Source organism: Spinacia oleracea, chromosome 4 (genome assembly GCF_020520425.1).
Source record: "Spinacia oleracea cultivar Varoflay chromosome 4, BTI_SOV_V1, whole genome shotgun sequence".
Lineage (NCBI taxonomy): Eukaryota > Viridiplantae > Streptophyta > Magnoliopsida > Caryophyllales > Amaranthaceae > Spinacia > Spinacia oleracea.
In genome coordinates, this window is record NC_079490.1 from 13,407,888 (window position 1) to 13,419,557 (window position 11,670).

At 36.8% G+C, this 11,670-nt stretch overlaps 1 long non-coding RNA gene across 1 annotated transcript; it reads left to right on the forward strand.

Annotated features, from left to right (window-relative positions):
• Window positions 1-10,420: 10,420 nt before the first annotated feature.
• On the forward strand, window positions 10,421-11,051 carry LOC130472479 (uncharacterized). The gene is made up of 3 exons (XR_008932863.1): window positions 10,421-10,490; window positions 10,592-10,690; window positions 10,791-11,051. It is a non-coding gene; the product is annotated as an uncharacterized lncRNA (long non-coding RNA).
• Window positions 11,052-11,670: the final 619 nt, after the last annotated feature.

Consider the following 11,670-nt stretch of genomic DNA (forward strand, 5'->3'; position numbering starts at 1 on the left):
TAAACGGCGTTTTAACAGAAACTGTGTTTATGACACAGCCTGAAGGTTTTGAGGATCCAAAGAATGCTAAAAAGGTATGCAAGCTAAAGAAGTCAATCTACGGATTGAAGCAGGCATCCAGGAGCTGGAATATACGTTTTGATGAAGCAGTCAGTGACTTTGGTTTCATCAAGAACGCGGACGAATCTTGTGTATACAAGAAGGTCAGTGGGAGCAAAATTGCTTTCCTAGTATTATATGTCGACGACATATTGCTTATCGGAAATGACATTCCTATGTTGAACTCTGTCAAGATTTGGCTTGGGAAATGTTTTTCGATGAAGGATCTAGGAGAAGCACAGTACATATTGGGCATCAAGATTTACAGAGATAGATCTAAAAAGATGATTGGACTTAGTCAAAGCACTTATATCAATAAAGTGCTTGATAGGTTCAAGATGGCGGACTCCAAGCGAGGCTACCTACCCATGTCTCATGGAATGACTCTAAGCAAGACTCAGTGCCCAAAAACACTTGATGAGCGTAGACGAATGAATGGGATTCCATATGCATCATTGATTGGTTCAATAATGTATACTATGATATGTACACGCCCGGATGTTGCGTACGCACTCAGTGCTACGAGCAGATACCAGTCAGACCCAGGAGAGGCGCATTGGACTGCTGCCAAGAATATTCTGAAGTACCTGAAAAGGCACAAAGATGACTTCCTGGTCTATGGTGGAGATGATGAATTAATTGTTAAAGGCTATACGGACGCAAGTTTCCAAACCGACAAAGATGATTTCAGATCACAGTCTGGGTTTGTCTTCTGCCTCAACGGAGGAGCAGTAAGCTGGAAAAGTGCTAAGCAAAGCACCATTGCGGATTCTACAACTGAAGCGGAGTACATTGCTGCACATGAAGCAGCAAAGGAAGCTATATGGCTAAGGAAGTTCATAGGAGAACTTGGTGTAGTCCCCTCCATTAAAGGACCAATAGCCCTATATTGTGATAATAACGGAGCTATTGCACAGGCAAAAGAGCCTAGACACCACCAGAGAGTCAAGCATGTACTTCGTAGATTTCACCTTCTACGAGAGTTCGTTGAAAGAAAAGAAGTCGAGATAAGCAAAATTGGAACTGATGACAACATATCAGATCCATTAACTAAACCTCTGCCGCAAGCGAAGCACAACTCGCACACTGCAGCTATGGGAATCAAGCATATTGGAGAATGGCTTTGATGTCTCTGTTTAATGTTTTAAAGTTTTAGAGTTTAAATCTTTGTAAAACATTATTGGTTAATCATTCACAATAAATGAAAGAAATTCATTTTTCCATTTAATTTGTGGTTTATTAAATGATGAGTCCCTTCAACTTGACGATATATTCAAGATAGACTGTCAGGACCAGTCCTGTGACTAAGAAATGTCTATCAAGTGAACTTGAATGTCAAAGGTTGAAAATGGTCCCTAATTGGAGTTTTCTATAAAATTGGACGCATAGAAAACGTTAGACAATTAGAGTGCAAGATGACTAGTAGTTCTGTTTCTTGAACTATGTGGACATGGCAATGTCATAATCATTTGCATAGATACTTACTTTGGGAAGACTAGTATCGGACAAGACCTATGAAACTTTACTGTAAGAGATGAAAGTCTGTCATAAGTAAATTTCATTAAATTATTAGACACTAAATCCTCAATACCTGAGTGATTTGAGATTACTTGTTTGAGAACTGGTTGCTTTGACGTTGACCAACCGTCGCACCGTAAAAGGAGGCTATAAAGGCAACGCTCAGGTAATCACCTATCAAACGAAGTCTAATCTCAAGATCGCAAGATTGGGATTGTCCTCCCATAAATCGGGATGAGATGCTTAAAAGTTGTACAAGGCCACTCGGAGAGCTAGAAACTGTGAAATGCATGGCCGTGCTCGGATGAATCATAGGCTATGATTATCTGTTTATTTGATCAGTTGAACTCTGAAACCGAGGAACACCTCTGGACATAATAAGGATGACAACTCTTACCTTATGTTCAAGAGCAAGCATCGAGCGACAAAGGAATTAGGAAATGCACACTTGTCCCTAAGGACAAGTGGGAGACTGAAGGAAATAATGCCCTTGGTCCAAGTATGCATTCTATGTTAAGTCTAATAAATGCGGTTCAGTATTAATTAACAAGTTAATAATTCAGTGAGATCAAGTGAGCTGAATGCCTAGCTAGAGGCCGCTTCAGTTCAAGTGGAATTAATGATATTAATCCACAGCTTACTCTTGACTGAACCCGTAGGGTCACACAAATAGTACGTAAACGGATCAAGTATTTAATGGCATTAAATACTCCATCTATGAATATTCGGAACCGACGGATCTTGGTTTCAGTGGGAGCTAAGATCGTCACAGGCAAGAAATGAATACTCCGGAAACGATGATATTGCCGGAAACGGAAATATGGATCGTATCGGAAATATGAATATTATCCAAGTCGTAGATGTTGCCGGAAACGGAAACATGGTACGTATCGGAAAATATTATTGGAAATGGAAATATTACCAGAATCGGAAATATTGCCGGAAACGGAAATATTGTCAGAATCGGAAATATTACCGGAATCGGAAAATAATTCCGGAAACGGAAATATTAAATATTTGTTCGAAACGGAAATTAATTCCGGAATCGGAAATATTAAATATTGTTCATATCGGAAATAGATTCCGGAAATGGAAATTTAATCGGAAGCGTATCGTACGAATTAGCATCGGACGAGGCCTGCCGGACGAAGGCCCAGCACGAAGCCAGGCCATCGCCCAGACGCCACAAGCCCAGCGCGCGCCAAGGCCACGGATGCGTGGGCCTTGCTGCGTGGGCTGCAGCTCGCACGCATGGGAAGCCCTTGTGGCTGCCGTGTGTGTGTGAGTTTGAGCTCATGCGTGATTCCTGAATCTGCAAGAGTCAGTGTATGATTAAATGTCTATTCCTAATTGGATAAATTAATTAAATAGAATTCATGTAGGATTCTAATTCCAATTAATTCGCATCCTACTAGGATTACGATTCCTTTTCCATAACTCTATAAATAAAGGCCTAGGGGTCATAATTTATATACAAGTTTTCAAGTATTCAAAAGTGAGTTTTTGAGAGAAAATCAAACACACATCTTGCTCAAAAGTGCCGAATTTTCTGAGTACCTTAAGGGCGATTCTAGTTGGTCAATCTTAAGGCGGATCCGGACGTGCTGTGGACTTTCTACGGAGGGACGACACTTGGAGTCCTAAAAGACTTGTTCTTGTTCGGTTCGGGCGCAGCTAGGGAGGGCACGCAGCAAAGAGTATGCATCTAATTATGCTATATGATTATGTGTAAATAATATGATTCCTGGGTTAATGGTTGTTTCCGCATGATTTATGTAAATGTCATATGTATCATAACCTAACAGTTGGGACATTGTTGAATATGCAAGGGAAAACGAAGGATGGGCCTAAAGTTAGACAAGATATGGCTGCTATGGGCCGCTCCGAGTTGGCACCTCAAGAAAGGGGAAAACACTGGTACCTTCCCCCAGCTTGTTTCACCTTGTCTAAAAAGGAGAAAGTTAGCTTTTGTGAGTCTTTGCATGGCTTAAAGGTCCCTGCTGGTTACTCTTCAAATTTTCGTAGACTTGTGTCCATGTCTGACTTGAAATTAGTTGGAATGAAATCTCATGATTGTCACGTGTTGATGCAACAATTGCTGCCGGTTGCAATTCGAGGGATATTGCCGCCACAAGTGAGGTATATCATTACAAGATTGTGTTTCTTTTTCAACACAATTTGTAGCAAGGTGATCAATCCAACAATACTGGATGATTTGCAGGCCGATGTACTTGAGACCATGTGTCGGTTTGAAAAGTATTTTCCGCCATCATTCTTTGACATGATGCCTCATTTGATTATTCATCTTGTTCGTGAAATTAAGCTTTGTGGGCCAGTTTGTATGAGGTACATGTATCCCTTTGAACGGGAAATGGGTACCTTGAAAGATAGAGTGATGAATCCGGCCAAACCTGAAGCTAGTATTGTCCAACGAACCGTCGCGGAGGAAGTTGCTGCATGGGTTTCTCAATATATGGCACGTTTGAAAGAAGTCGGAGTACCAAAGTCTAGACATGATGGGAGACTTGGGGGTCAAGGTACAATTGGCAGGAAAAGGATATCAATCGGTTCTGAAATGATGTGTAAGGTTGAGCTGTTTGTGGTGCAAAGTCTTAGTGAAGTCCATCCATACGTGGCTGAGCACATGAACTTTCTTAGAGAGCAATATCCTTCAAAAAATGGTCCTCAACTGATAAAAGAGCATAATCGTTCATTCCTCACATGGTTCAAGCGTCGAGTGATGGATCAATTTTCCAACACGCCTAATGAGGTATCTGACATGGTGAGGTGGTTGGCATATGGTCCTAAATGTCAACTCATATCTTATGAGGGGTACGACATCAATGGCTATTCTTTTTACACGAAGCGACAAGATGACAAAACGACGATGCAAAATAGTGGTGTTACGGCAATATGTTTGTCTTCAGAGTATGCTAGTGTAAAAGATAGAACACTTGTAGATAAGACGAACTCTTACTATGGAGTCATTGAAGAAATATTAGAGTTGGAATATAAGTATTTTAAGATTCCTCTATTCCGGTGCAAGTGGGTTGATATTAGTCGCGGTGTCAAAAAGGATGAACATGGGTACCTGACACTTGTAAACTTTAGTCGAGTTGGGCATCTTGCAGATCCTTTCATATTAGCATCACAGGCAAAACAAATCTTTTACATGGTTGACCCTGCCGATCGTAGTTGGTCAGTTGTTCTGGAAGGCAAAAGAAAAATACTTGGCGTTGAGGATGTAGATGATGAAGAAGAGTATGATGAGCAGTTTAATGAGATTCCACCTTCCTCCTGGCATATCCCTCAAATGATTGACGATGTTGACATGAGTTATACGCGCCGAGATCATGATGAAGGATTTTATGTTGAAAAAGAGAAATAGTGAGATAGGTACTATTTTGGCAACTATTTTTTTCACCAAGTTAATTTGTAGATTAGTTAAAAGTTGGGTTCGAAAATGTCATTTTTGCCTAAATATGTACTATAACGACCCAATTAGCCTTAAATGTGGAATAATAGATTAGTACGAGTTTTAGAAAGTTATAACTATGCATATGAGACATGTAATAAGATTGAAAACATTCCTTAGGTTCTTTAGTTAAAAGTTGGGTTCGAAAACGTCATTTTTGACTAAATATGTACTATAACGACCCAATTAGCCTTAAATGTGGAATAATAGATTAGTACGAGTCTTAGAAATTTATAACTATGCATATGAGACATGTAATAAGTTTGAAAACATTCCTTAAGTAGATTAGTTAAAAGTTGGGTTCGAAAATGTCATTTTTGCCTAAATATGTACTATAACGACCCAATTAGCCTTAAATGTGGAATAATAGAATAGTACGAGTCTTAGAAAGTTATAACTATGCATATGAGACATGTAATAAGATTGAAAACATTCCTTAGGTTCTTTAGTTAAAAGTTGGGTTCGAAAACGTCATTTTTGCCTAAATATGTACTATAACGACCCAATTAGCCTTAAATGTGGAATAATAGATTAGTACGAGGCTTAGAAAGTTATAGCTATGCATATGAGACATGTAATAAGTTTGAAAACATTCCTTAAGTTGCTTAGTTAAAAGTTGGGTTCGAAAACGTCATTTTTGCCTAAATATGTACTATAACGACCCAATTAGCCTTAAATGTGGAATAATAGATTAGTACGAGTCTTAGAAAGTTATAACTATGCATATGAGACATGTAATAAGATTGAAAACATTCCTTAAGTTGTTTAGTTAAAAGTTGGGTTCGAAAACGTCATTTTTGCCTAAATATGTACTATAACGACCCAATTAGCCTTAAATGTGGAATAATAGATTAGTACGAGTCTTAGAAAGTTATAACTATGCATATGAGACATGTAATAAGATTGAAAACATTCCTTAAGTTGTTTAGTTAAAAGTTGGGTTCGAAAACGTCATTTTTGCCTAAATATGTACTATAACGACCCAATTCAATTAGCCTTAAATGTGGAATAATAGATTAGTACGAGGCTTAGAAAGTTATAACTATGCATATGGTTTGGGTTTGAATCGAAATAATGACAGCATGCATGATTGAGAGAAGAGTTTTGTGAGATTGGGTGACTGTTTCTAAGTTACGGTCCCTACATTGCAATATTTTGATGGTGTCTTTTATGGGTTTCTGTTCCAAAATGTTGCAAAACCCTTAGGCATTTTAGTGCAATTGAGCATGTAAATACGCGAATGAAGAGCTGTGCAGATCAATGAGTTCTGATCAGTTTTGTGCACTGATCTGCACAGCTCGGATCAGAACTGTGCAGATCAGTTCTGACCAGTTCTGTGCACTGATCTGCACAGTTCTGATCTGAGCTGTGCAGATCAGTGCACAGAACTGGTCAGTTCTGATCAGTTCTGTGCACTTATCTGCACAGCTCAGATCAGTTCTGTGCAGATCAGTGCACAGAACTGGTCAGTTCTTTATTTTTTTTAAATCCTGCTTTTGAAGGTATGTAATTTTGATGATTTTCCAATGTAGTAGCGTCAGGCATGGATGAAGATCAACACGCAAATTCAGGTCCATCTAACAAATCACCAAATCAAGTGCCCCAAAAGCAAAAAAAGAAGCCAAGAGGCCCTACAAAAGGAATAAAATCCATGCCCGGGGTTCCAAGAATAATTGAATGGGATCACTTGGACCGACCCACATGGAAATGGGCAACTGATTACAAGAATCACATTGGCGAGATAAGTCGCGCAAAGGTTTCAATATTGATCAGAACCTGGGAAGATGTTTCACAAGGAATAAAAGACACTTTGTGGGAAGATGTCAAGGTAACCGGTTTTATTTTGGAAATTCAGTTGTACATATCTACGTGTCTTTTTCATGTGCTAAAAGACTTTCTTGTTCCTTTTCTTTTTCTTTCATTTAGAGAGAATTTCATATCACAGATGAAACTAAGAAAGAAGTTGTCTTAAAGAGTTGTGATAAGCGTTGGAGGGAATTCAAATCAAGATTGGCGACTGGTTGGATCCGGGGTACAAGAAAAAGGCCAAAAGATGAAAAGATGCCATATGATTTGTATAGTTATATATCTAAGGATATATGGAAGGAATTTGTGAAGATACGTACCTCCGAAGAAGCTGAGGTATAAAAAATTATTCTTATTTAAAGTCTTGGTATAATCTAAGTTTTATTTTGTTGTAATAATTTCTTTTACCCCCCTAAAATTAGGAAATAAGTGAGAAAGCAAGACAGAGTCAATCTTTCAACATATATCCTCATCATATGGGACAGAAATCATATGCTGAAATGACAAGTGAATGGCAAAGAAAGGGGTACAAAGAAGTGAGCGTTGATGATTTTGAGCCCACGTACAAAGAAGCTCCCGTCCCCGTGCCTTCTCAATATATTAAGAAACTTGCTCAAGCTCATGGTACCTTCACTCAGTGGCCAAAGCATTTGGTGTCGCTTATGAATGAGGAGGTAACTAACATATGCATGATAATTTGAAGTAGAACTATTATACCATGTATGCTCACTAATATGTATATCGTTATTTGAAAATCATACCTCAGGTAAACAAGCCTACAAGTAAAGAGCCTAAAGGGAAAGGGAACAAAGGGAAAGAGATAGTGCTTGGCGGAAGTGGAACAAAAGCGTCCAACACTAAATCAAAAACCTATTTCCTTGAAAATTATAAAGTGCAAAATTTGAGTGGTAAGTGCAATGTGATGAAAACTATGATGTTGGGATTAAAAGACGGGGAGCACGTTAAGGTACATTGCACTAAAAGGACATTCAATATGGAAAAGGACTTTGAAATTAGTGTCACCGTTGAAGACACCGATCAACTTCTCTCGGGAGCATGGCTCAATATATCAATAATACAAGTTTTTGTTATGTGAGTTACCTAAATTCATATTTTTCCCCTAAATTTGATTTTTATGATTGTCTTAACGTTCTTACACTATATATTATAGGGCTTTGAGTGAGTTGTGTTTTCACGATGATTGTCACCCCAATAGTATTGGATTCATGTGCCCGGAGATGATCTCGGCCACCATGTTAAAGTCCGATGCAGATCGAATTCTATTGTACATGACGAGGTCCATGAGTGCACTTAGTTCTAAGACATTCATCTTATGTCCATACTACGAAAAGTATGAAAATTACTTTGAACTTCGTTTTTAATTTATTGTTATAAATTTAACTTTTCTTTTCTAACTACATACGTTTATTGTTTGTATGTAGGAGTCACTGGATGCTTTTAGTTCTTTTCTTGTCTAAACGTGAGGTCTACATATTTGATTCTCAACAGAAGAAGAGAAATTTGATGATTAAGGAGCCACTAAACAAGTAAGTAAAGTATGCATATGAAAATGCCATTTTTGCCTAAATTTTTGCCTAAAAATGACCTAGAACGACCCAATTAGCCTTAAATGTGAAATAATAGATTTTAAAGAGCCTTAGAAAGTTATAACTATGCATATGAGACGTGTAATAAGTTTGAAAACATTCCTTAGGTTCTTTAGTTCAAAGTTGGGTTCGAAAACTTCATTTTTGCCTAAAAATGATCTAGAACGACCCAATTAGCCTTAAATGTGAAATAATAGATTGTAAAGAGCCTTAGAAAGTTGTAAATAAGCATATTTAACGTAGAATAAGTTTGAAAACATTCCTTAGGTTCTTTAGTTCAAAGTTGGGTTCGAAAACATCATTTTTGCCTAAAAATGACCTAGAACGACCCAATTAGCCTTAAATGTGAAATAATAGATTGTAAAGAGCCTTAAAAAGTGTTAAATAATCATATTTAACGTAGAATAAGTTTGAAAACATTCCTTAGGTTCTTTAGTTCAAAGTTGAGTTCGAAAACATCATTTTTGCCTAAAAATGACCTAGAACGACCCAATTAGCCTTAAATGTGAAATAATAGATTGTAAAGAGCCTTAGAAAGTTGTAAATATGCATATTAAACGTGTAATAAATTTGAAAACATTCCTTAGGTTATTTAGTTCAAAGTTGGGTTCGAAAACTTCATTTTTGCCTAAAAATGACCTAGAACGACCCAATTAGCCTTAAATGTGAAATAATAGATTGTAAAGAGCCTTAGAAAGTTGTAAATAAGCATATTAAACGTAGAATAAGTTTGAAAACATTCCTTAGGTTCTTTAGTTCAAAGTTGGGTTCGAAAACTTCATTTTTGCCTAAAAATGACCTAGAACGACCCAATTAGCCTTAAATGTGAAATAATAGATTGTAAAGAGCCTTAGAAAGTTATAACTATGCATATGAGACGTGTAATAAGTTTGAAAACATTCCTTAGGTTCTTTAGTTCAAAGTTGGGTTCGAAAACTTCATTTTTGCCTAAAAATGACCTAGAACGACCCAATTAGCCTTAAATGTGAAATAATAGATTGTAAAGAGCCTTAGAAAGTTATAACTATGCATATGAGACGTGTAATAAGTTTGAAAACATTCATTAGGTTCTTTAGTTCAAAGTTGGGTTCGAAAACTTCATTTTTGCCTAAAAATGACCTAGAACGACCCAATTAGCCTTAAATGTGAAATAATAGATTGTAAAGAGCCTTAGAAAGTTGTAAATAAGCATATTAAACGTAGAATAAGTTTGAAAACATTCCTTAGGTTCTTTAGTTCAAAGTTGGGTTCGAAAACTTCATTTTTGCCTAAAAATGACCTAGAACGACCCAATTAGCCTTAAATGTGAAATAATAGATTGTAAAGAGCCTTAGAAAGTTATAACTATGCATATGAGACGTGTAATAAGTTTTAAAACATTCCTTAGGTTCTTTAGTTCAAAGTTGGGTTCGAAAACTTCATTTTTGCCTAAAAATGACCTAGAACGACCCAATTAGCCTTAAATGTGAAATAATAGATTGTAAAGAGCCTTAGAAAGTTGTAAATAAGCATATTAAACGTAGAATAAGTTTGAAAACATTCCTTAGGTTCTTTGGTTCAAAGTTGGGTTCGAAAACATCATTTTTGCCTAAAAATGACCTAGAACGACCCAATTAGCCTTAAATGTGAAATAATAGATTGTAAAGAGCCTTAGAAAGTTATAACCATGCATATGAGACGTGTAATAAGTTTGAAAACATTCCTTAGGTTCTTTAGTTCAAAGTTGGGTTCGAAAACATCATTTTGCCTAAAAATGACCTAGAACGGGTCAATTAGCCTTAAATGTGGCTACTACGTATATAATTGCATTTACATGTGTAAACAAAGTATATAATTGCACTTACATGTAAAATATTCTTTGCATTTACATGTGTAAACAAAGTATATATAATTCCATATTTTATCGAATGTGTAGTGCTTTTCGGAGTTACAAAAGACTAGGTGGACAATCTAAGGGAACTAAATTAACATGGATTCCAGCACAGGTATAATTAGTTTATTATTTACCTAAGAAGCAAGTTTTTCAAAATTATAACATACAATGTGATAGAAATTTTACTTGTGTTATTTATTTTAATGCATTTAGTGTGCTCAACAACCGGGATCACTAGATTGTGGCTACTACGTCATGCGTTTTATGTACGACATAATAATGAATCATGGTAATAGTCAAGATCTTACTAAGGTATGTTCTCATAAACTACGTACTTTATATAATAAATTGAAGTACACAAAACTATTATATTGATCGATCGTTGATAAATTGAATTATTACACTTTTTTAGGATTTTTCAAGAACATTGCCTTATTCAACGGAGGAGATTAATGAGGTGAAAGATTTTTGGGCAGATTACTTCATGAACAATGTCGAATTTTGAGCTTAATTTGTAATATGAACTTGATCTCTAGCTAGCTACGTACCTTTGTTGTAATAATTTTATGTTTGTTGTAACATGTTGGTTGATCTATGACGAATTTAATTGCCTTTTATTGGGAACGTTAATTACGTTGTAAACTTTTGTGACAGGTATTATTTATAAATGTATTCCCGGTATTGGGAATGAAGCGTCTAATTTCAAAGACGATCATGTCGGAATTTCCAACTAAAATATTAAAAAACGAATTTTTTTTAAAAAAAAAAAAAAAGTCATTTGCCACACTCGTTAGCTCAATGTGCGAGGCAAATGACTTAATTTTTTGGCGCTAAAATTGTCATTTGCGTCGCACATTAAGCTAATGTGCGTGGCAAATGACTTTTTTTTTGGCGCCTAAAAGTCATTTGCGTCGCACATTTAGCTAATGTGCGTGGCAAATGACTTTTCAACATGGTGCCTGAAAAGTCATTTGTCACGCACATTTGCTTATTGTGCGACGCAAATAAGGGTCATTTGCGTCGCACATTTAGCTAATGTGCGTGGCAAATGACTTTTCAACATGGTGCCTGAAAAGTTATTTGCCACGCACATTTGCTTATTGTGCGACGCAAATAAGGGTCATTTGCGTCGCACAAATGTGCGACGCAAATGACTTTTAGTCATTTGCGTCGAGAGCTTTTGCCACGCACGATGTGCGACGCAAATGTGCTTAAAAGTGCGATGCAAATGACCCTTTTTCCACTAGTGGTGCGAGTTGTGCTTCGCCTGCGGCAGAGGTTTAGTCAATGGA